The following is a 24,348-nucleotide window of genomic DNA, read 5'->3' as shown; positions in this document are numbered from 1 at the left end:
TTTCGTCTGTTTGTGCGCGCTAATTTTTATTTAATCTTTGTTTATGCCAATCGGTTCAGAAAGTATAAAATTGTGTTACTTGTAATAATACGCTAAAATCTACGCGGGCACCCGCTTGACGGATATACCCACACAATGTGCTCACCCAGCAAACGTTGTTTTACCATATACATTAAGTACCCCGCGCCCGCTCATTGTATGAATTGTCATATGTAAAAAAAGTCATTGTGTGAATTATTTGTTAACATATCATACTAAAACCTCCGAAACACGCTGCATCTTATGGGATAAACATTATTCTGATCGGTTCTGTAGTATTCGCAGTATACCCAAAGGAAAAAACGGTTGTTCATTTATCAGTATAGATAAGTTAGACTTATTCGCCTAATAACTATTATTGTTACTAATATATATATATATATATATATATATATTAGTAGTGTTATTATATTTGGAGCATATCTTATACAGTTGTGCTCAAATATTAATTAAATGTTACAGCACAATTAGGAGATCTTTGAAGTGTATATTCTTTAAGTAACCAGTTAAGAGTGTAACAATTTTACATAGCATTTACAATCTTATTTTATTTTGCTTCTGAGAAATAATGCTTTTTCTTGTAAAACTTAAAAGCTTTAAAATAAATATTATCAAAAAATTTTAAATCTTTTCGAATCTCAGATTAAGTATCTGATAGATTATTAATAATATTCGGGAGGAAAATGTACATTCTTCCCGCTTTATCCTTGTTTATAAACTTAAATCCACTCTTAATTGGCCGAATGTTTTGAGATATCCTTTGTTTATTTTTTCTACCTTTTGTTTTTGAGAAAAAATAACAATGTAAAAGTGTTGTTCTAATTGCGACATTACAGGTAACTAATTTTGTAATGTTTTTTCTTCAAAAGCTAAATTGTAATGTTCACCCACCTTAAAAGGTTTTTTCACATTTTAGCTAAAAATGAGTCTACATGCCCTATCTGAAATTTCCTTGAGTTATGAATGAAACATGCCACACGTGCTGGCCATCGCTTCCCACAGCCATATTATTTAAGGGATTTCAACGACTTGCAATAGTATAATAGAGTACTGATAAAAATACTCCTTTTAGTAACCCTATTATAAATATTCATGTTGGCAAAATCACGTGACAAATGCTGTTAGTATGAAAGTAAAGTTGAATTAAGTTGACAGCCGATGTTTGCACAATGTGTCGAGTTTGGTTCATTTGTATATCGTTAGTGTCACACGGGCGAAGGGCGGTTGCTACGACGTAGCGCGTAGTGAGAGCGCCTTGACAATATCTCTCACGAATGATTGCACATACGATACGATAAATAATAATTGAGAAGGGCGTTACGTTACTCACGATCGTATGCTACATATTAGAAAATATTATCCATTCCATATATTATAAGTGTAATAAATTTGATAAAAACAAAATGAAAGCCACTGCATACTAATTAAATTTAAAAAAATACTCAGTGGCTTCTACATCCTTAGAAGGAACACTCAATCTTTAAAAAATATATTACACATTTTAACCTTATTTTTCAATCGACTTTTTTTTAATCTTTAATAATTTCTTTCCTTCTTTTTTAATCTAAGATCAGTATCAGACGACGTAATAATATAAGTACGAAGGAGATCGTATGAGACATACAATCGGTTTCCTTCATCGCTAGTATATCAAAATTAGCCTGGTGATCCTAATTAAGATATAAGGCAAAATAACAAAACATATTTTGTTACTGCTAACGTGTACAAAATTATTAGTAAATTAGTCGTCTTCATATTAGTGTTAATTACGTTGAAAGATTTTGTTATGTACATCGACACAATATGTCGACTTCGCCGATCAGAAATAACTCAGATCTGATTAACAATATTATAAATTTATTATAAAACAGTGTCTCACTATAGTAACTTGTAAAAATTAAACATTGAATTATTTACACAGCAATCATTTTAATTTAGACATAACATGGCCAACATTTGCCTGGAATGGTTTTTACTAACAAATGACATTTTAAGAAGATAAGATATAAAATCGATAAAGCATTTCATAATTCAATATAGGCTAAATTTGTTCTGAAAAATCGCTAATTGCATATTTTCTTAAACTTAAATTTACTCGCTGCCGTGTGATATATGATATCATTTGTGAATTATCGTGAATATTGATATTTTTTGTAGTACGACGGTACGATATGGGTACGTGCACAAAAAACACTCCTAGAATTCCTTTGTTTGCCGTGTGGCAAGTGATGTAGTCAGGGTGAACTGAGTCTCGAAATCTCGAGCGTTTGCTAATTTTGCGGTAACCTGGAGAGCAAAGCCAAATTGGCTTCGAAGACGCTGGGCGTCATTAATAGAGCACGGCAATACTTCAAGCCGACCCACATTCTAGCGCTCTACAAAGCACAGGTCCGGCCACGTATCGAGTATTGCTGTCATCTCTGGTCTGGCGCGCCCCACTTGACCGCTTGCAACGCAGAGCAGCTCGTATTTTCGGGGAGTCAGTGCTCTGTGAACGACTGGATCACTTGGCGTTGCTTAGAGACGTCGCTTCATTGTGTGTCTTCTACCGCATTTATATGTTTTTGGACTATTTATTTACATAATAGAACCCGAAACTCATCTGTCAATAATAAGCATAATATGTTCCATCCGTACGCTGTCAGGTGATTTACTGCTCATTACATCGATACAACCAGTTTGACCAGTGGGAGGCTCCTTTGCACAGGATGCCGGCTAGATTTTGCGTACTACAATGGCGCTTATTTCTGCCGTGAAGCAGTAATGTGTAAGCATTATTGTATTTCGGTCTGAAGGGCGCAATTGTAATGCCGCTCAGAATTTTTGAGTTTTTCAAGAATCCTGAGCGGCACTGCATTAAATTAATGGGCAATGCTCGTGTCGCACCTTATTGTCATAAAAAACAACCCAACTTGATAATATAACAAAGTACGCACCATGAATTCCCATGTCAAAATACGTGTTTAACTTTCAAAGCTAAGCTATTTATTGATTATAATTAAGGAACATTTCGGTCTCTGGTCCAATATTTAGTGTGTCCGATATCGATCAGACAGCCAGAGGTTATTAACAAGGCGAGAGGCGTGGCGGGCGGCGGCCTCGCCAATGTTTACGGCCAGTGTTTGACCGCGTTCTTTATGGTCACCGTCACTCCACTTTACGGCAATGCTGTTCAACGAATGGACGTTAACTACATTTGTATACAAAGCTTGGATGTTGATGTGTGTGCCGTATGTTCCATTACACTATTGATTCATATTATTTATCGATTGTATTGAACGGCTCATTATTCATTAAACTTATATATGAAATTCTCTAGTAGAGTAGGTTGGAGAATCGGTTTTACGCCCTCGCCTGCGGCCTCTTGTATATTGAGCAACTTAGTTCACTTGTACAATAATATAATATGGTATACCATTTTATTGGATCCGTAGCTCTCTATTATGTTGCTTACAAAATTTAAGCTAGTATATTTTGAAATCTAAATATTATTCACGAATTAATACTAATGACAAATATGTGTGGCAACCCGATATGTGTAGTATTATTTAAAAGTATCCGCAGTAGTATTTTCCTTGATTGTGAAACATTTAAATAAAATACTTTTTAAAGTATTAAAATGCGTGTAAAATCTAATGTAACTGTGTTTTTACATTAGATTTTGCGTTGAAGTTATATTTTTATTATTATTTAAGTTAACACGAAATTTCGAAACCTTTCCAGATCAAGTTTCCGAATAACTGATCAGCAGTATTTAGTAAGCTTTTGGATTTCAAGAATAATTAAAAATATTTTTTTCTAAATCGATCTTGTGATCGATTATAAGTAATCGATATTTTGTAAAAATTAAGAGATGCATATTGAAAAATAATTCAGTATAATATTCTGGTTATGACTTGCTCTTAACTCATCCCCAGCTGCAGCGTGGTGGAATGTGTCTTGTCAATTTTTATTGAAAAAGAATTGGGATCTTATAACGATGTATCTTCACATTGTAAAAGCATTAGTAATATGGACTGTACCGCGCTGGTGTTCTATTTGCCCGATTTAAACACCATGTCTATCCATCTACTCATTAGTTTCATTATCGAATGAAATATTACACATACACCTTTATTGAAACTAATTTTTATGGGGCATAATTAAAATGTTGCAGCATAACGCAGTAAATAAAATTATTCTTCATTATGACTGGTGTATCTTTGTAGCGGTACACGTGTTTGGTATTAAGTACGCTTAGATGAGGAAATGTTTTGATAAGCGTCGGGAGTTCTTTATGTAAATATATCATCATAGGAAACTGTTCATGGTGAGAGGGGCATTCTCAGAATTCCTTTGTATATACTTGGTTGTGATTGTAACCAACTTATAGGAGAACTTCATTATAAACCTTCTCTTTGCTTCACTTTTATAACAGTAGCAATGAGTTTCGTTTGACTTCTTCTCATTGGATGTCGTTGTTTCCGAAGTGTTAAAGGGTGAAGGTTTAGTGGTCAAGGGTAGAATGTATAACTTTATCATTAAATAGTGCTTTTTTATGTTAATGAATAAATGAAAAATAGACGTGAAATGAATATATAGTATGGAGTTGGACGAATTGGCCTAAACATGTCAGGTTTAATTGTCAAGTTCTGGTTGGTGGAAGTACGTTTTATAAGTGTATGATCGTTCATAATAAAGTGTTTGTCTACCCAACTGCAAAACAGGCGTGAATAAATCTATGGTTTTAATTTTTATATTACTTATAGACATAAATATTATTTTAAAAATATGATAAAACACGCCGAGAATGTCAGTAGACCTATCGTCTCTGTGTCTCTCTCATAGCGCCACCCAAATATGCATATCGTGCAAAAAACTGTTAAGTTTTTTTGCACTTCTGTGTTATAAGATAAATTAATAAAGTAGGTGAAGTAAAATAATAATAATTTGTAAAAAACAGAATGAAAGCAAAAGCTTTTAGTGACAAAAACACATTAAGAGTGGTGAGCTAAAGCTCCTTACAAAAATGACAAGTTGTAATGTAAAGAAATACATTAAAATAGAATTCATTTCCTCTTTTTCCCCAAAACTGGGTATTGTAAACCATTCTGCCACGCTTCCACACGTGTTTTCATTTTGCTCTTATTAAACCATATTCAATGCTAATGTATTTCATTATTTGTTTTCAATCAGCTTTGTAATTTAAAAGCTGCGGAAACATGCGCAAATTCTCATACTCGACTCGTTTATTTCGCATTGGACATGGTTTGTTTTTAATAAATTAACATTGTGAAGATTACATTATTATTTTTCTAACATATTTCTTTGGGATTTTGCTTGATTTTTGGGGACTAGTGTAGGATGCCCAAAATAATGATGTACTTTGAATTTTGGGGTTAAACGAGTGTACGGGTCACCTGGTGTTAAGTGATCACCACTGCCCACATTCTCTTGCAACACCAGAGGAATCACAGGAGCATTGCTGGCCTTAAAGGAGTACGTTCTACTCATGTCGTATCGCCCCGGAAACACCGCACAAAGAAGCTTATTCCACGGCGTTGTTGTACGTGGAAGATAGTTATTGAAAACCGCACTGTGGACAAACGCCACACATCCAGAGGGATGATATCTAAATTTGTGGCGTGTCGTGCGAAGGTGGAATTCGTCGGCAGGAATCAGGTCAAACAGCTCCACAACACTCCCTGTGATAAATGCGGTAGAAAACACACAATGAGGTCTCTATGCTACGCCAGGTAATCGAGCCGTTCACAGAGCACTGGCTTCCCGAAAATTCTAGCAGCTCCGCGTTGCACGCGGTCGAATGGTTCAAACTGATACGCGAGACAACAGATAAAATTTAAATTAAAATAGATTTAGAATTTCAAATTCAAATAAACTCCATATATGGCCGGATCTGCGCTTTGTAAGTCGCAAGAATCTGGGCCGGCTTGAAGTATTGCCGTGCTCTATTTATGACGCCCAGCTTCTTCGATACCAAGTTGTGTGAAGATTATGCCCTAAGAGAATTGAGAAGTAATTGAGATTCGTATTTCAAACCATTTCCTGCTTTTAGCATTTCAATAGTTGATCTATTGATTTAAAAATAAAAGCCTTCATTTTTATATTTCGATGTTAATCTCTAAATTTATAAGGTAAGAAAATCTATCTATCACATTCATATAACATATATGTTTAAATCCATTACCCAAAAATTCTGAATGGCACTAAAACTGCGCTCGTCACCTTGAGACATAAAGTGTGAAGTCTCATTTGCCTAGTAATTTCACTAGCTACGGCGCCCTTCAGACCGAAACACAGTAATGCTTACACATTACTGCTTCACGGCAGAAATAGGCGCCGTTGTGGTACCCATAATTTAGCTGGCATCCTGTGCAAAAGAGCCTCCCACTCGTAATTAATTATATTATATTATTAAGTATAAGTATACTTTTATTTAATAAATACAAAGTTTTGAATCCATTACATGGTGGTCACATTGTTACATGTCACTGCATTGAATATTTTTTCCTGTAGTTTTACATTCCAACTGCAAATCTCTGATTCCATTCCTAATTATTCAGGTTATAATAGAAACTTAAGTATGAAATTGTCTTTTTGGCTTACTAGTCTAAACCCAAAGTAGGATTTAAATAAAAACCTCCTCCGGGCCAAATTAAAGAGTAAAACTTTAACTGAGTAAGCTAATGAAACGCCTTCAGTGAGTTTTTTAAGATTTAACTTTATTATCCTCTATGTAAATCTTTGCCTTGTGAAATATCAAGTATTTTTTGCCTTTAAATTACCTTTTTTCCATGATGTTTCTTATCAACCTTTACTAGCGGTCTTCACTTTCATTACGGAACTGAATAAAAAAAATATAGGCACTCCGCGTACTTCTTCAGTTTTCTCTTTTAATGCAAACAATAATCTAAATATCTAATCAAGTTTTCGCTACAATGCAACTTAATGATGGAATAATCTTCCACGTCCTCTTCGATCCGCCGAAAATTTTCGTCGGAAATATAAGTCACGGTTGTTGGAACGGCAAAAACAAGACCGGCCTTGTTAGCATTGGTGGTGAAAATATAGGTGTTGTCCAGTATTATAGATATATGCTATTCGTAGGCCGTGTCACAGATAATCCTGAGTCGGTGACCAGGGAATACCCTGCACTGCACAGGAACTCTCTAATATTAAATTATTATTATTTAAAAACATTCTTTTTCGGTTTGTTTTTTTTTACTTTCATCTTACTCTATTAAATGTATCCTGTGACTATTTTGTTAATTAAATGTTTCTCTTTCCTTCTTTCTTTCCTTATGAACGCGGGCTCTGAAATGTTAGTCCTTGTCACGCTTCTGTTTCCTTCTTCGTACATCCTACGTTTCTATAATATTATCTATATCGCAGACGTACAATAATATTTTTCATATGATAATTAATCAGGTGTAAATAATTATCAAGCACTTAGCTATTTGCTGGTTATTTCATTTATAATTCCCCTATCGAGCACACATTCTGTATGTAGTAAGGAAGTACCTACATTTGCAAAATATGAAATACTGAAACCAAGCGCCGAATTTCAACATCAAGTTGAAAGCCACGAAAAGTGTTCATTTTACATGGTTTCTCTCCAATTGTGCTTTCTTAAGGATTCTTCGCTCAACTTGTTCTCTCATTGTTACTAAAATACGGAAATATTTTTCTTACAAATACTTTTTACAGCTTCGTAACAAAGTACCCCGTAAATATAATAACTGTGAAACTGGCAATGTTTCTCTTTTGCAATAAGAATGGCTTCAATTGCATAAAGAAATAAATAATTTTCCCAGAGCCTCTTAATCTTTGCTTAGTAAAAACTTAATAAAAATCTTAGTAAAATAGGGATTGATAAATGAAAAAGAATGCATGTGTTGCGCAATTCAAAAGAATAATTGTTAAAGAACGTACCCATAGTTAATGTTACTATAGCACTTTGGGAACAGACGAAGAATTATTGTAATGCAATTTTTTTTAGAAAAGGCCCGGTAAATGTTTACGGCCATTCTGCTCATGTCTGTAGCATAATATTTAGTGGAAAATTTTATCGTACAAAAAATATTAAAGTATCCTATTTTGCACAAAGAAAACTGAAAACAAAAATTTATGAACAAAGCATACAAGATTTTATCAACGATACGCCACTCAAACAGTTGGGTCAGTTGGAAAGAGTGCACGCACAGTACGCGAGAGGTCGCGGGAACGAGTCCCGCATCGTTCATAAAATTTTGTTTTCAGTTTCATTTGTGTTATTAATCCCGTGTGAGGGTTACCACTTTAAAAACATAAAAAATTATCCTATTCTGAGTGAAATATATAAATTATTAGTCAAAATTACGATTTTTGCCTCCACACGGTCTTAAAAAAATTACGTGAATTAACAAATATAATCTACTAGCTGACCCGACAGACGTTGTTCTGTTCATAATAAAAAAAAATTGCGGGTGGAACTTTGTAAAACCCTTCTTCTTTCGTAAAAGTTCTTGGCTGACCTCTACTCGGCAAAGGAATATTCCTACCAAATTTCAAGTCTCTCGGCTTATGGTTCCAGAGAAATCGTGATGAGTGACTATATACGTGGAAATCTCCAAATTTATTCCAAGATGAAATAAACAAATATTCACATACGATTGACGCAAACACAAAACAGTCAAATCGAAGTTAAATAGGCTAATTATGACTCTGTTTATTTTGTAGTACATCTTTGGTCAGTTTACTAATGCTTTGAGTTTTCCATTCGTATGGCTTAGGTGATAGTAGTGATTAGATGATACTTTTTGGACTAATATTATAATAGAGTGCCTTTTTGCTATTATTTCTCTAAACAGCAGAGTAATAATAAGTATCCTTAAAAATGTAAATGTTTTGGTAATCGATACATTATTCTATGCCTATAGTAATGGATCTACAATTTCCGAGTAAAATTGTAACTAGGCTTTGTGAGAACCCGGTTTCAGTGCAACGAGCAAAACAGAAGCTAATGATTAAACTTAATGTGAACACAGTAATTGGAAACGAGTTGTCGCTTCATCGAATTCTGTTCTGTTCCGCTGAGTTAAGTAAGTCGCATTACAAGTCTCCTGGAAATCAACTCGTAAAATAACAAGCAGGTTGCATCTACGAAGAAAGCGCAAATGCAACTTTCCGACAGAGTAATTATTATTTTCACTTCAGTTCATAATATTTTTATTTACTTTTATGAGATACCTTACTGATTTTAAGTGTCATTTTGGTAACCGTTCGCTTGAACATTTTGATGAGACTGAGAACTGGTGTTGGAAAGTGTTTCACGTACAACAAGAACGTCCTAAAAAGTTGTGTGGTCAATGGTTCGGTCTGGCAAAACCTGTTGCAAAACCAGGGCTAATTTGGAATAAGGTGATGCTATGTGTATGGAGGGGTTTAAAGGACTTTGTTCATCATTAGCTTTTACCGTCGGGCAGGACCATCGATTCGGATTTCTTCTGCCAACAACTCCTGTTATTAACGCAAGTCGTTCACAGAAAGCGACTGTAATCTATCAAAAAATAGCGTGTTCTTTCAAAACAATAGCGTTAAACCAAACACATTTTAATCACCCAGCAAAAATTAAGACATTTTGGCTGGGATGTGTTAATACATCCGCCGTATAGTCCTGATTCTGACCTTCAGATTTCCACCTGTTTCGGACTTTTCAGAATTCATGAAGCAGTGTTAAATTAACATAACAGAGGACTGCAAAAAACTACTTGTCGCGTTTTTTTACAGTAGTCCCAAATCTTCTACTGTAACGAGACCATATCACTGCCTACAAGATAGCAAAAAGTCATCGAAAACTTAGTATCTCAAATCTTATGAATCTTATAGTAGAAATTTGAAGCAATAATAGTTGTCTACCTTTCTGACCGTCTATCCAGCAATGTAAAGCAACCCTGAGCATTTCTGGTGACGAGCAACAATTGAAAAATTGAGGTCTTTATCGAAATGAAGACGCAGCTGAGGACCATAATGGTGCACTACTCTCCGGTCGCTTTTGTTGAATCTTGAGGATTCAGGTCATAATTTTTTTGTTTATTTGAATATTCCGGACCTTACATCTTACGGGGTTATATAACATACAGTAACTTTCAAATTAACAAAGTTATAGCACGCTTCAAAGTTCTCGTGCTGCCATTATATGGTATTGCGCGGCAATTGTTGCACTCAAGGATCGGAAATGGGTAGCAATATCGGCTTCGTATCGGAGTTATCGTTTAGTGTAATGCACCGCGACAAGGAAAAGCTTTCTCTGTCTGCCGCCCGTGGAGCGCCTTATGATACCGTTCGTCTTTGCAGCCCTGCGATTGAAAGAGGTATATATTCAGTCGCAGATTTCTCCCATTTTGTTGCTACTGTTATTTTTACATTAGATTTCGGCTACTAGGCATAGCAAGTGTTGATAAATGTTCGCGTGATTACTTTTTATTAACTGTGTGTGTCTAGAGGATTTGTCTAGTCTCTTGAGGAATTATGGTTTTTTAGCGTAATAATGTAAATCGATATGATTTGAGTATATTTGTTTAACCACTTTGCAAAGGTTGTTTAATTATTTTGTAAAGAACTTGAATAAATATTGATTTATAAGAGCGGCGTTGAGTATCTTGCCAGCTCGGTTCGGTTCGGTGGTTTTGAAAGGTTGAACTAGAGTAAAGAGTACCAAGAATAAGAAAGACTGAAATTATGTCAGAACTGTTTCAATCCTATCCTTCCAGAGTAGTAACTCTGGAAGATAGGTGCATGTTTTGTATTGTATTGTTGGAAGAAGGAGATGCAATGCTCTGGCTAAACAGAGCTGACTTATTCGGTGTGGTGGCTTGGTCGCTGATTGAATACTTCATAGCCATTAAATTAGTGGACTGTGATTAGCTGCCCAATAAAGGTGCACGCTTGCAGAGTTTTCATATTCTGATAATTATGCTCATTACAAATCGCTATGAAATAAGCCATCCGGTAGACTTCACTAGTACGGTTGGGCAGAACATTGAAGCACTTTTTCCTAGACAGAAACAGAAATTAAAAAAAAAATAGTAATACATGACAAAGTTAAGAGAGATTTTATAATAACGGTTGAAATGTTAACCAGAGTGCTTAATTACCCGTGACATTAGATATTACGAAGACACCTTTTATAATACTAATGCTTGGATTTTTTGGCTCGCAAGAAAGTATGTGGGAGTGTTCATTTCTTCTCCTGCCATAATGCTGTATGAGTTTACATTACTAAAATCTTCATATTATACTGGATATTTTAATCAGCAATTTCTGTACCTTACACAAACAACATTGTTATTATTAGATAAAAAGCAACAGGTTTTCATTTGACATTAGTTTCCACAGTCTGTTGTCTCGGTGTTGTTGCTTGCTATGTGTGTCGGTGGTTTTAGTTTCGCTTCACAAACAATAACAGTATCGGCCGCGGGCGCTCTTCGATCCGGTGTTTGTGTTACACATTGCGGTACCACCGTGCTGTCGTTACGTTTACGTTGCGAGTATTAATGTGTTTTCACATACACTATGTACTAATCTATAATGAAGCATCCCTCTATCCAATACCTCACCAGTGGGAGGCTTCTTTGCACCGACTGTCGACTACGTGGGTACCACAGCCGCACTTTTATAATTTTTTGGGGTTTTACAAGAGTCATGAGATCACAGTGTTCAATGGGCAGGGCCTATCAATAGCGTCAGGTGAAAGTTTTGCTCATCCCACCACTTTTTTCTTTAAAAAAACTTGTTTGTATGAGCATCTTCCGACCTTCACACACAACACACATGTAGTCATGCCTATCTCTCATATTATGGGTAGTCACAGATTATAGCTTACCCTGGCTATCACGATTTGCTTAATGCAAGACCTATTTCTTTTGGTTCTTACTTCATTTCCAGTGCGTGGACGTTTATCCCCCTATCCTAAAACTTCCATCCATACTACCATTAGCCACAGTTCTGACATAATTTCTTTTTCTCTTATTCTTGGTATTCTTGACGCTAGGTCATCCTTTTTAGAATCCTTTCTACATAACTAAACCAAATTAATGCAACCAAACTTTTATCGCCCATTACCTTTATATGACCAAACCAGAATTGTTTGTAAATGTTGACGCGTTAAAATATTCATTATTCATCTTCAGTTTATAACTTGTCCAAGTAATTTAGATAAAATTTTTGATTTTGGAATAAAAAGGGGAAAAATATGTAACGCAAGCCGCGAATAAATTCTGACCCTTATGGACCTATCATCGTTATCTATCGTTGTCAGTAAGAGTAGCCCACAGTTGGTTTTAGCGGTTTCAATCTGGGAATTTTGGTGCCAAAGATGCTCTTGTCGTCCTGTAACGTTTAAATAGACGCCGTCTTTGAAAAGCGGAGCAAGATCGGAATAACAGTGGTTACGACATAGTTGAAAAACTGATGACCACAAAACAGTTTTGACCCGTTTGACAAAAGCTGGATATTTGGATGCCACATGAGCTCACTGAAAGAAATCCAATGAACCGTTTATTCATTCATTGCTATTCTTTACTGAGACGTAATGAAACCGAACCATTTTTAAAGATATTGAGAACTGTTGAAGTAAGTGGATCACATACGACCGAACCTTCGAAAAAGGAAGGGTTAAAGGTCGGTCTGGCGTCACAGACTGGCAAAACCCGGGTTAACACGCAAAAAATAATTCTGTGTATGTGGTAGGATTGGAAGGGCATTCGTCATTATAATCTTCGACAGCCGGGCCCAGAACTATCGATCCTCATCTCTACTGCCAGCAACTGATGCTATTAAAGCAAGAAATTGAGAGAACCTCAACATCAAGAGGACTGCGAAACCTACTTGTCACGGTTTTTTTATCAGAAGTCTCAAAATGTTTACAGTAACGGCATTATGTCACTAGCTCTACAAGATGACAAAATGTCATCGGACAATATGGGTGTACTCGTAATGTATACTGTATAAGCATAAAAAAGTCTTAACTCTCTTCGTTATGGTACCAAATGAATTCTAAAAGAGCAGTATAAGCTCGACCGTAACCAACATTTGAAGCATATTATTACGAGCTACAATAGCATTAATCAGCCCTGTTAGTGCATCTCGTATTCGACGCTGAATGAATAGCGAGTGAACAAGTGACTAATAGAACGAGAGCAGCAGGGCGCTCCGCGTGAGGTGGCCGGAGCCCGGACGTCCAAGAGCGCGCCAGTGCGGCGCCGCCCCCCGCCACGATCATTGCCCGCCATTATCCTGCCCGTATTAAGCCACTTAGCTCAATCATGATTAATGTTTTGCCGAACGCGACCCGAGCCGGAGCAAATAGAAAAGTTATTTGCTCGACGCCGTAATTAGGCATTCAGTGCGAGTCGTCTAGCCCGAGGCGTCAGCTAGACCGAATGTCGTCTTGCTCATGCTTCGATCGGATGTAATTGTTCATGTCTACAAATTTTAGAATGTATTAAAAATGTGAGTAGTTTTCCATTACGTTCATGCGAGAAAAATAAAATGTATCGTGAGAAAAAAGTAAATAATACGGATTTCGTTCTCGGCAATTTCCTCCTCCAAAAATTAACCAATTTACCAATTTTTACGAAATTTTAAAAACTGAATGGGATGAAGATTTCATTATTTATTATTGCATTTTTCAATTACTTCTGCAACGCGCCTGATATCATTAACCGCTAAACAATATTAAATAATGTTGCGTAGAGACGTCGCTTCATTGTGTGTCTTCTACCGCATTTATCACGGGGAGTGTTCCGAAGAGCTGTTTAACCTGATTCCTGCCGCCGAATTTTACCTTCGCACGACACGCCACAAGTTAGGATATCATCCCCACCATCTGGATGTGTGGCGGTCCTCCACAGTGCGGTTTTCAAGAAGCTTTCTCCCTCGTACTACAAAGCTGTGGAATGAGCTTCCTTGTGCGGTGTTTCCGGGACGATACGACATGGGTACCTTCAAAAAAAAACGCGTACACCTTCCTTAAAGGCCGGCAACGCTCTTGTGATTCCTCTGGTGTTGCAAGAGAATGTGGGCGGCGGTGATCACTTAACACCAGGTGACCCGTACGCTCGTTTGTCCTCCTATTTCATAAAAAAAAATGTTTTTGACTCTTTAGAGGTATTTGATTCTTTGAAAAATATGGATTAGTCTTTTGCTGTTGACTCTTTCACTCAACTGCAAATATTCTCCGTTAGCGTTAGTGTATGTTTCATACGAACTTTTTTACACTCCTCCTAAAAATATCACTACGGGTAACATGTTTTTCAGTCGCTTCCACAGCTTCTTCTATAATATGTCTTTTATAGTGATAAATATCTGTGACCTAGTAATTGGTTCTTAATTTAAATTTTAACGTTCGGGCACGACAACCACTGACAGGTCTGCTAACAATATCATAAATTTTAATTTCTTAATTGGAAACATTCGTGGGCATTTTTTAATACAAACGTTCTCGACTCTCTTCTCCTTTATCCTTGTATTTAATTCTTAGATCAAAGTTATTTATCTATTTATCAAGTAAGATCAATGTCATCATTATATGTTTCTCTCTGTTTTTCTTTTTTATGTTTCTTATTTTTAGAAATGTTTTAATTATATAAGGGCTAAAAACGGCTTTATCATATATAGGCTGCAAACAAAGACTTTTATATAAATCTGACAACAGAAAGTGAAAATATTAAAGCAGTACGACACAGAAAATTTTCATCCCTGTCAGTTTCCAAAATTTTGTTATGATTGGTTATTTTTTTTGAGGAGGAAACTGCCGTTTATTTTAATAATTAATTTTTTAGTTTTTTACTTACGATTTTTAGTTGAACCTGCAATTTGTCCTCATAGCACTAATGATTCCTCGCCCGAGAGAGTTAGTGAGATGGTATTTTGTTTTACAATTGTTAAATCTGAAAAACGTCTCACCTAATGTTTCCTCTTAAACCTAAAAGGATTTTTCTTGTATGCCCTTACATAAGAGACTTGCGCTACGAATCATATAATCTGAATAATAAACTTTAAAGTTAAGAATATAAGTTTTAAGTAAATAACTAAGCTTTCCTCCGATAATCGACTGAAAAATCCTGAGCTAAACGGATATTATTATAAACAAGATATCCTCTTGATCTCAGTGTAGCATTTAGCCATGTTATAGGAGCTACGGAGAGGGTATCGTTTCAACGCTTGATCTCGCTAATTAAAGGGATTGAGCTAGACTTACTGTACACCTGATATCAACCTGCTTGTATATAAGTAACTTATCTGTCGTACTATTAACGTTTACTGTTTTTTTTATTGTATCGAGGCGAACGTAAATGTTTTCGTTATATTCAATGACAAGAGATTGTTACACAAAAGACTTAAATGCCGTATTGGTTTTTGGGCGGTTAGTAAGGATGTCTATGACAGACATACAGATAGCCTTCGTAAGCTTAGAAATAGAGTCCCGATTGACACTTTTGAATCCTATAATGTGAGTTATTCAAATATTTCATTAATGAAATGATTTTGGATCATCATCATGTTAGCTGAAATAAGTATACTGATGGACAAAGCCCTCCTCCAAAGATCTCCACGACGATCGGTTCTGCGCTGCTCTCATCCAACCTATACAATCGAACTTGACCAGATCATCGGTCCATCTTTTGGGGGGCTACCATCACTGCGTTTTCCAGTATGTGGTCACGCGTTTACCCGTGGGAGGCTCCTTTGCACAGGAAGCCGGCTAGATTGGTACCACAACGACGCCTATTTCTGCCGTAAAGAAGAAATATGTAATAATTACTGTGTTTCGGCCTGAAGGGCGCCGTAGCTAGTAAAATTGAAGGTGACGAGCGCAATTGTAGTGCCACTCAGAATTTTTTTTGTTCTTCAAGAATCCTGAGCGGCAGGTAGGGCGTATCAATTATCATCAGTTGAACGTCCTGCTCGTCTCGTCCCTTATTTTCATAAAAAAAACCATTCGAGGACTTTATTGCTCAAACGGCTATCTATCCTTCGAGCTATGTGCTATTTCGGTAACTTTGTTCTCCTACGGATGTCCTATTTTCTGATTCGATCTCGCAAGGAAACTCACAGCCCATTGCCCTCTGAACGACCATGAGCTTTCTCATAAGTTTAGCCCATAGTTAGTAATCACGTCTGCGGTTTGGATAGTTAAAATTATTTCGTAGCATCATAATTTAATTATCATATAAATTAAAGACAACAGAAAATATCTTATTATAAATTTATTTGTTGAAAAATACTTTGTTACTTGACTTTATTTGTCGAGGATCAAAGTTAGATTAAAATGTTATGACTACTACCACTCACTTTGCGATTGTTTTTCTTATCGGATAATATCCTCAGGAATTTTTCTAATTAGCACTTTGCTCGTTAAAATAACGTATAATACAATTTCTTATAACTGAGCGAAGGTAAACAAGTCGAAATAGAAAAGTAAACATTTTAATTCTATTTTACAGAGGGGATTTCCATTAGGAAAATAATTTTGTTTATTTATGTAGATCGTTATTATTCTAGTTATTTTATAAATATCTGATTTTGTTTAGGTATTATTCAGGCTTTGGTTTAAATACAAAAATCTATTTCACATGTACAGTACTGAAATACTGTAAAATATGTTCTTGTTAATTTTTATTAAGCAATCGAAACTTCTAAACTTCTCGGCAGGCGAACAAAGTTTTTCGAAGGTTTGTAAAAGTCTGAAAAGCGAGAAACCTAAGAAATACCATAGCTCGTTCTAAACATAATACATAATTGCTATTTAAAAAAACTTTTAACATCTCGGCGCAAACAATATCACAACAAGCCCTACAAAATTACAATTCATATTTTTAACAAATTTTTTTTGTCGTTTTTCTTATATACCTGGTGTATTTATTTTGTTGATACAATGTCACATTTAATATATATACCTAACATTTAACACACATTTAATAATAAACCTAATAAATGAAATGTAGCCTGGCAATGTAGATGTCTCTTACATGATAATTTTAGTCAATAAATTTCTTGTTTTCTTAAAGTTTTACATTCTTGTCATAATAACTATCAATTACTTTAAATTATTCTTTAAGGTGAATACACGATGACATCGCAATATTGCACATACAGTTTAAATTATTAAAACGGGAAGTACTCTTTATACAACACTATCGTTACAATATTAAAACAATACTGTGAGAATAATTAATATATACTTATTTTATTAAGATGGTTTATATCGGTAATAATGGGTAAAGGGAACTCTTAATACAAATAAAATGAAATGTAAGTAACATAAAATGTACAAGGGAATTGATACTTTTAATGACGCTAATAATATAATACATAGCAAATAATACTGTCAACAAGGTAAGTGGCATATCAATCATGTATCGTATATGTTGTGTTCTAATTACGATGCTGGTACATAATGGAGACAACGTCAATAACATATTCTAACTAAACACATCAGGGGTCGAAGAGTAGGCAATATAATCAGAGAAACAATAATACTACCATGATTGAGATTTTTTATAAGTTCTTATAAGATAATGAATTATAACAGATTGGTGAAATTTACTTGACAAGAAGCATCACAGCGCTTATATTGTTTGTATTAGAGAAGACGAATTGATATCTGATAGTTTCAAAAGAATATACTTTGCAGATGTTTGGTATTGTAAGTATTACTGCCACAAGACTTGTCCTTATTGATGTTTTCAACCTTCATTAATAAGCTTCTATTATATTCAGTTTTCAAGATTTTTATAAATAGCCTCGTTGCAGTATTTAATTGGATAAAGAATTTTAATTCAGCGTAGGTATAATCTATCTCATTGTGTGGCTTCTACTGCATCTATTAGGGGTACTCCGAAGTGCTTATAATCCAATTCTTCACAACAGATTCCATAATTACATTACACGCCACAAACTGTCATCCACATCTTGATTCGAGGAAGACATCTTTTTCACGTGCAACCAAGTTCTGGTATGGGATGGCTTTCCAGGTTTTCCAGGTTGCATCTCTTTTTATTTCCTATTTTATTAAAAGTATGGTTACAAAAGTATAGTAATTTTGCTCATAAATAGATTTACCTGGATTTTTCCTCTTCTAATTGCTGATTCTATTAATTTCACGTGAATTTTACCTTCTATCTTTACCGCTTGCGATGCATCATTGAGTCTTAAATAGTCTTTCGTAAGTTCCGTATTCGAATCATTAAAAATGATACGAGTTAACTATATAAGCAGTGAATTAAACTACAAAAAAATCCTATATTATACGTAGAAATCTTTCTTTAAATTAATTCGATTTTGCGCCAACTGCCGCGTAGTATTCCAACACCTATTAACTCTGAATAAAACTCTATCAAATGTACAGCTATCAGGCATATTTTATGTGGCTTTTAGTCAGATATCGAGTTGTACCTTTTGTAAAGTACACAGAAGGCCGCGTCGAGTCGTTGTTCTGTGTACCTCCACTGTGGCGGACCTGCGCTTGAATTCACGTCACGAGCACGGCCGTTTTGTTTGCATTTCCACCCGCTTTAATGCGTAATTTGTTGTGAATGCCACGAAATTGACACACTGACAGCCCGCCTGCTATTGAAAACGTTACAGTTGTTCCGTAATGTGTCCGGATTGTGTATCTCACGTTTGTTCGGCTATGTGCGTGCTTCCCCAATATATCTTCACTGCCGTTCGCGGAATCATATTATTATTGCAGAAATTAGATCCATTTGAGGCATGTCTGTCTTTTAATGTAACATTTCACTTAAAGCTTAAACTTTCGAAAAAGCCATCAAATTGTAAACAAAATTAAACTTTATTTTTATATTTTAAACAGTCAAACTGCCACGAAAATGATTTTTCGCAGACAAAGTCATTATTTATACATAAAACCGATCGGTTTCGGCATAATATCATTAATACAATGATTTATTGGGAGTCCAATATACATGGCGATTTTGTACTGAAATACTCAAACTTTTTTGTAAGATTGTTTATTTAATGGAAGTATTTACTCTCGTTATATATATATGTCTGCCATATCACGGGAAGGTCATTTATGCCTATCAGTAGGACTCTGGGAATCTCGACTTATCACGCTATGTGGTGGCATTTTATTATTTTATAAGAAGAAAGTTTTTTACCTCATAAGATTTGTCCAAACGAGACGGAGAGGAGCAAACGAATAGTTACGTAGTAATTGCAATGTGCGTGGGAATCTCATTTTTTTTAAATAAAATACATACATACATAATGAGAATATACTTTTCATATGGTAAAATAATTTAATTGATCCGTTACCAAAAATACAAAGTTATATAAGAATACAATTATTTCCTCTTAACAATATTGATGTAGGTATGTATATAATTTATGCAGTGTTAAGAGGGTCGAATCGAATTCGGATAGCTCAGCGGGACGCCGGATGTCAGGGAAAAATTGCTACTTCCTTGCGACCCTCATGACAGGAGCTCTTTTGATATCATTATTGTGTCTATTGTGCTTATGGCTGCGTTTGGTTCGATACTAGATTTATGTGCCAATTTGAATTGATTCAAAAAATGGATGAGCTTCTCAAGATGATCTATAAACTGTTACGTCATCGTGTACCAACCGATTTGGATTTGTCATATTTTGAAAATTGATAAGTATTTCAGATGTAATGACGAAATCCATGAAAATTTGAGAAATTCTATAAATTATACGATTCAATGATACGAAATAGTTGAAGTAGTAGTAATCGTTATGTTCAGTTTTCACGTAAAGGTAGAGTGATTTTTGAGGAAGATTTAGGTGTATAATATGTAAAGGTTTTTGTACAATTTTTGAAATATGACGCTGTATGCTATACATGTCGTAAATTAAGGCGGCTATAGGAGCTTTAATCGAAAACTTTGCCTAATGCTTTTGATACATAACAAAACAATGTATGGTGGAATTGTGTCCTTTTTATATGCCAACACAAAAGTCCGCGTTGTTATATTATGGTATGTCTAAAGGTACACAAATAAAATTAGAAAACAAAATTTTATGAACGATACGGGACTCGAACCCACGTACTCTCGCGTTCGGTGCGAGTGCTCTTCCAACTGAGCCAACCGTTCTTAAAATCTTGTATGCTTTGTTCGACTCTCAGGTTGTGGCTTCATCTACAGGATCTATTTTACGGTTGATAACCTACTCAACCAGTATTTGCATGCATCAAAATAAATGCATCATTTATCTTTAGCATTTCATGAACATTATGTTAACCCCTTCCACCATATAATTAAAATAAATATTATAAGAGTTATCTTTAAATAAAAACGAACGCGTACAAAACTAAATTCCGGTGGTCTGGCGTGCCATGACATGAGTAGGCACAACGCTTCATGCAACCATCCAAACACCCGTGTTACATTTAATCTAATATATAAAATTCTCGTGTCATGGTGTTAAACTTTGAACTCCTCCGAAACGGCTTGACCGATTCTCATGAAATTTTGAGTGCATATTGGGTAGGTCTGAGAATCGGACATCATTTTTTCATCCCCCTAAATGTTAAGGGTGGTCCACACGAATTTAATTTTTTTTTACTTTTTATTTTTATGAAAAGTTTGATTATGAGTCAGCTAGTATACATATAATATTATAATACATTGTTATACTACAGCAAATTATTAAATAGACTTTCGGACCATATATGCATGAAGCTATGTAATTGTTAGATAATGGTGGATATAGAAAAACAATCGTAAACCAAGTACAATACACTTAAAATGTCGTCTTTTTTTATTATTTGTCATTTATTATAAAAGTATACACGTACTATATACAATTAGACTCCCAAACGCCTACTAAAAGGTGGTCAAAAGGTGTCCGAGCGGCGTTAACATACATTCATTCAAATTAACACCTTATATCTTCGCAGTAATGTTTATAGTTCAAAGTCTATGTACGAAAACTCTGCCTAATTGTCGCGTACACAAAATTTGAGCGAGATCGTGAGTCAATTGTTTACTCTACCACAATGAATGTTGCACATAGTAACTTCTTTCATTGACGCGAGTGTAACATATTTAAAAACAATACTTTTTAATGGATGGATGCGTGTAATTTTTTGGGCTTTTGCAAAAAAATGTTTGAAAATAGAAAAAATAACTAGGCATTCCTTTAATTTTAAAGGAATGCCTAGTTATTTGCAGTGTATGATCATCATTTGTGATGATTGGTGCTCGAGTGTTGGGACGCTAGCCCTCTCTCGCCTGTTATTAACCTTCTCTCAAACAATATGCCACAAATTGAGTTAACTCGCTAATAATAGTATCGCGGCTACGGAGGGATCCACTTTCCCATTGAGAACTAAACCCATCATTCCTCTCCCCAACCTACATTGCCTTTTATTTTATTTGCCGAGATTAATAGGTACCACGTGTGTTGGTGTCTGCGAGTGATTTTTATTTGACTCCTTATTGCCTTCAATGAAAATTATGCTTCCTTTTATCTTGTCTACATTAATATTTATTTTTATCATTCGCTTAAATATAATGACGATAAAAAGTATTTGCTTAACTTTTATAATATATTGAGCGTAAGTTAGATTTTAAAACATGAAGCTACAAAAGACCTTTGGTAGAAAGTCACTTGTCTATGGTTTTATTTTCAGAGAAACGTTAAAGGTATGTAAGCAGAGTAGCTTCGACTGCGAGTCAACGTTTACTTACGGTTTCAATTATTATTTGACGTCGTTATTACACTTATGTTTGCTCGGGCCGCATTTTGCTATTTTTTATTTCACCCTTCCTACCCAATATTTACTTGCGCAAACACGTGCTCGGAGGTGCGCCGCCGAGTGTCGTCAACTGATACGTATGGCGCGCGCGGAGATGTTTGAACAAGCCATCAAGTCGGCCGAATTATATCGAGTGCTCTGGAATCGCTCCAATCATTCGCATTACCAATATTCCCCTCAATGACAAGATATCACAATATTTATACATCGTTCCCGAACAAACATTAATTGGCTTTATGATCACAGATGAAATTTCACGCATGAAAAATACGTCAATCAGTTTTAATTAGCGTTGTAATGAATCCCGGAAAATATAATAAAGGTTGACGATCGAGTTACGTGTTCATACGGCGGCTGTCCATCGTTCTGGCAGCCATTGTGTGCGTACTATTGTATGTGACACTGAGAACTTAATGGACTGCCACACTCGACTGTCACCGTATTACCTACCTGTACATTGTGTTTCATATCTACCAGAACTACATACGTCTTCAATGTAAGATCATCTAAGAGCGTGTTTGAAAATTCTGAAATATTATTAGAGCATGCCTTCTATTATATTCATTTTTCTATTACACGACCCAGATTGCAGCCCCATTGCCTGGCTTTTTAACAGTGATGGAAGCACTACTATAGCTCTCCTTTCCAAAATTAGAGTGCTGATTATTTTTAATTGCGTGTACAAATACTCTGTGTTTTTTTTTGCATTTATTTCTGGAGTAACAGTCTTAATTATTGCAACATTGTTCAAAACAGAATGATCTTACACTATTATATTTTATAACCCAACCGATTTTAAGACATTGTTCTTCGTGATTATTATAAACCAACAAAATGAAATTTTAATTTTAATTAATTACTCTAGCATATTACTAATATTTATTAATCAGCGTCGTGCAGCGAAGAGGGTGATGTAGTAAGTGGTAAAAAGCGCAACAAGGCGTGACACTTCCTCGCTAAGATATATGCGCCGCTGGTGTAACGTGATTCACACCACAGGGTGGATTGCTTGCACCTGTGCCTTTCTCACTACGCTACACGAAACTCACACCTCTCACCCGCAACTTAAGGAATGTTTTGCCATCATTGCTAACTCTCAAGACAAACACTGGATACTTTTCCGCTCGCGTAGAGCAGTATCTGTAAAGATCATATTCGTGCACTAGAATCTGAGGACGCGACGATATTTCACCTCTAGCAGAGAAATAACAATGCTCGAGTGAAAGCACTATAGTTGCAAGTAGAAACAACAGACGAAATACTTCATCATCATAACTGTATGGAGTCTGTTATTCATGGGAAACAGACTATTTTGGAATTTTAAATTTTTACTGTCTGTGTTTTGATTGTGCAGTGTATACGACTGATGAGTGTATTGGAAAGCGAATCTCGCCCGTGCCTCATGATTGTGAACGGTTTATAGATCACTCGTACATAGTGATACAAATAGAACTGCCCCATCGCAATGCACTATTAAATTGCGTAGCTTATTAAAAAAATTGGTCATATAAGAGGTTACAAATATAAATTGTTGTTTTGTGCTGAAAAATTTAAACATTTTTTGTAGGTAAAATATATTTATAAAATCGAAGCATTTACCCTCTTTATCTATACATTTCTCTAGCTCTATCTAGATAATATATCTCTATGAGAATAATTTTTTTCACCATGTATAATATTATCCAAATCGTTAGGGGCCAGGTCTGTTGAACACGGAAGTTTTCGAAAGGTTTCCTTAGGTCCTGTAGATTTATGTAGCCGTGCGAGGTCTTGTGTTATATGCATTAATAATGGCGAAGATCGGTTGACGTGTGGGGGCTATAGCCAATGGTATAACAAAGCGAATTTCGCAATCATTGTTCAAAGTTCAGTACAATAGAAAATTGCTGCTAGTAATTGACCGGATCTAAGGTTACTGTACTTAATTACATCGTCTATGACCACCAAAAGTAACATTTCGCATGCGATTGTCGTATAGAATCCAATTTTAATCGCAGATGACTAGTTACCCAAAATCCCTTGATTTTTGTGCTGCATTAACATGGTTAGGCAAAAGCTTCAACCCGTGCTTGTGTCTATAGGTCAGTTAAAAATGAGGCACCCATTTTTTATTTTACCGATTTGATGCAAATTTGTCAATATTGTGGTTATGCTAACATCAAACCTATACGGAAATTACCTAATCGTTTAGTGCGAATCTGCTTCTACCATCGCATAAAATTCATCATCATTTGCCTTAGTGGCTGGTCTTCCTCAAGGGTTCATTAATTTTTCAAGTCGAAGTTCATCTACGGAAGTGATTAAACCGAAAACGTATGGAAGGTTCATTAGCAGTACAACATTGTTAGTATTGCGAGCTTTAAATTCTGCATTAGTTCCACTCCGGAAATATAATTTAAGTATTATTCTAATTTTCAGCGTACTAAATAACGCGGCAAGGAGATTTTATTTTTATCCAAAATAATACCTTATCACTTAAATCCCCATTATTTTCAATAAAGCGTTTGGTAAAAAAATCA

At 35.4% G+C, this 24,348-nt stretch overlaps 1 protein-coding gene, 1 long non-coding RNA gene and 1 other non-coding gene across 4 annotated transcripts in view; 1 reads left to right on the top strand and 2 right to left on the bottom strand.

Moving 5' to 3' along the window:
* Positions 1-24,348, bottom strand: part of LOC126971976 (uncharacterized) — a 500,026-nt gene that overhangs the window by 244,320 nt on the left and 231,358 nt on the right. Inside the window, exon 1 of one of the 2 annotated variants that reach the window (XR_007731018.1) lies at positions 14,045-14,077. The exons of the other annotated variant lie outside the window; for it this stretch is intronic. This is a non-coding gene — a long non-coding RNA (uncharacterized LOC126971976). Of the gene's footprint in view, positions 1-14,044; positions 14,078-24,348 lie in introns of those variants that run through there. 2 annotated transcript variants of the gene reach the window in all.
* The window catches only part of LOC126971928 (membralin), a 152,508-nt gene that overhangs the window by 101,639 nt on the left and 26,521 nt on the right, over positions 1-24,348 (top strand). The window lies entirely within an intron of this gene.
* Positions 20,090-20,162, bottom strand: Trnas-cga (transfer RNA serine (anticodon CGA)). Its single transcript has one exon. It is a non-coding gene; the product is annotated as a tRNA-Ser (tRNA).

This window comes from Leptidea sinapis, chromosome 25, assembly GCF_905404315.1.
Source record: "Leptidea sinapis chromosome 25, ilLepSina1.1, whole genome shotgun sequence".
Classification (NCBI taxonomy): domain Eukaryota; kingdom Metazoa; phylum Arthropoda; class Insecta; order Lepidoptera; family Pieridae; genus Leptidea; species Leptidea sinapis.
This window is presented reverse-complemented; position numbering and strand designations above follow the sequence as displayed.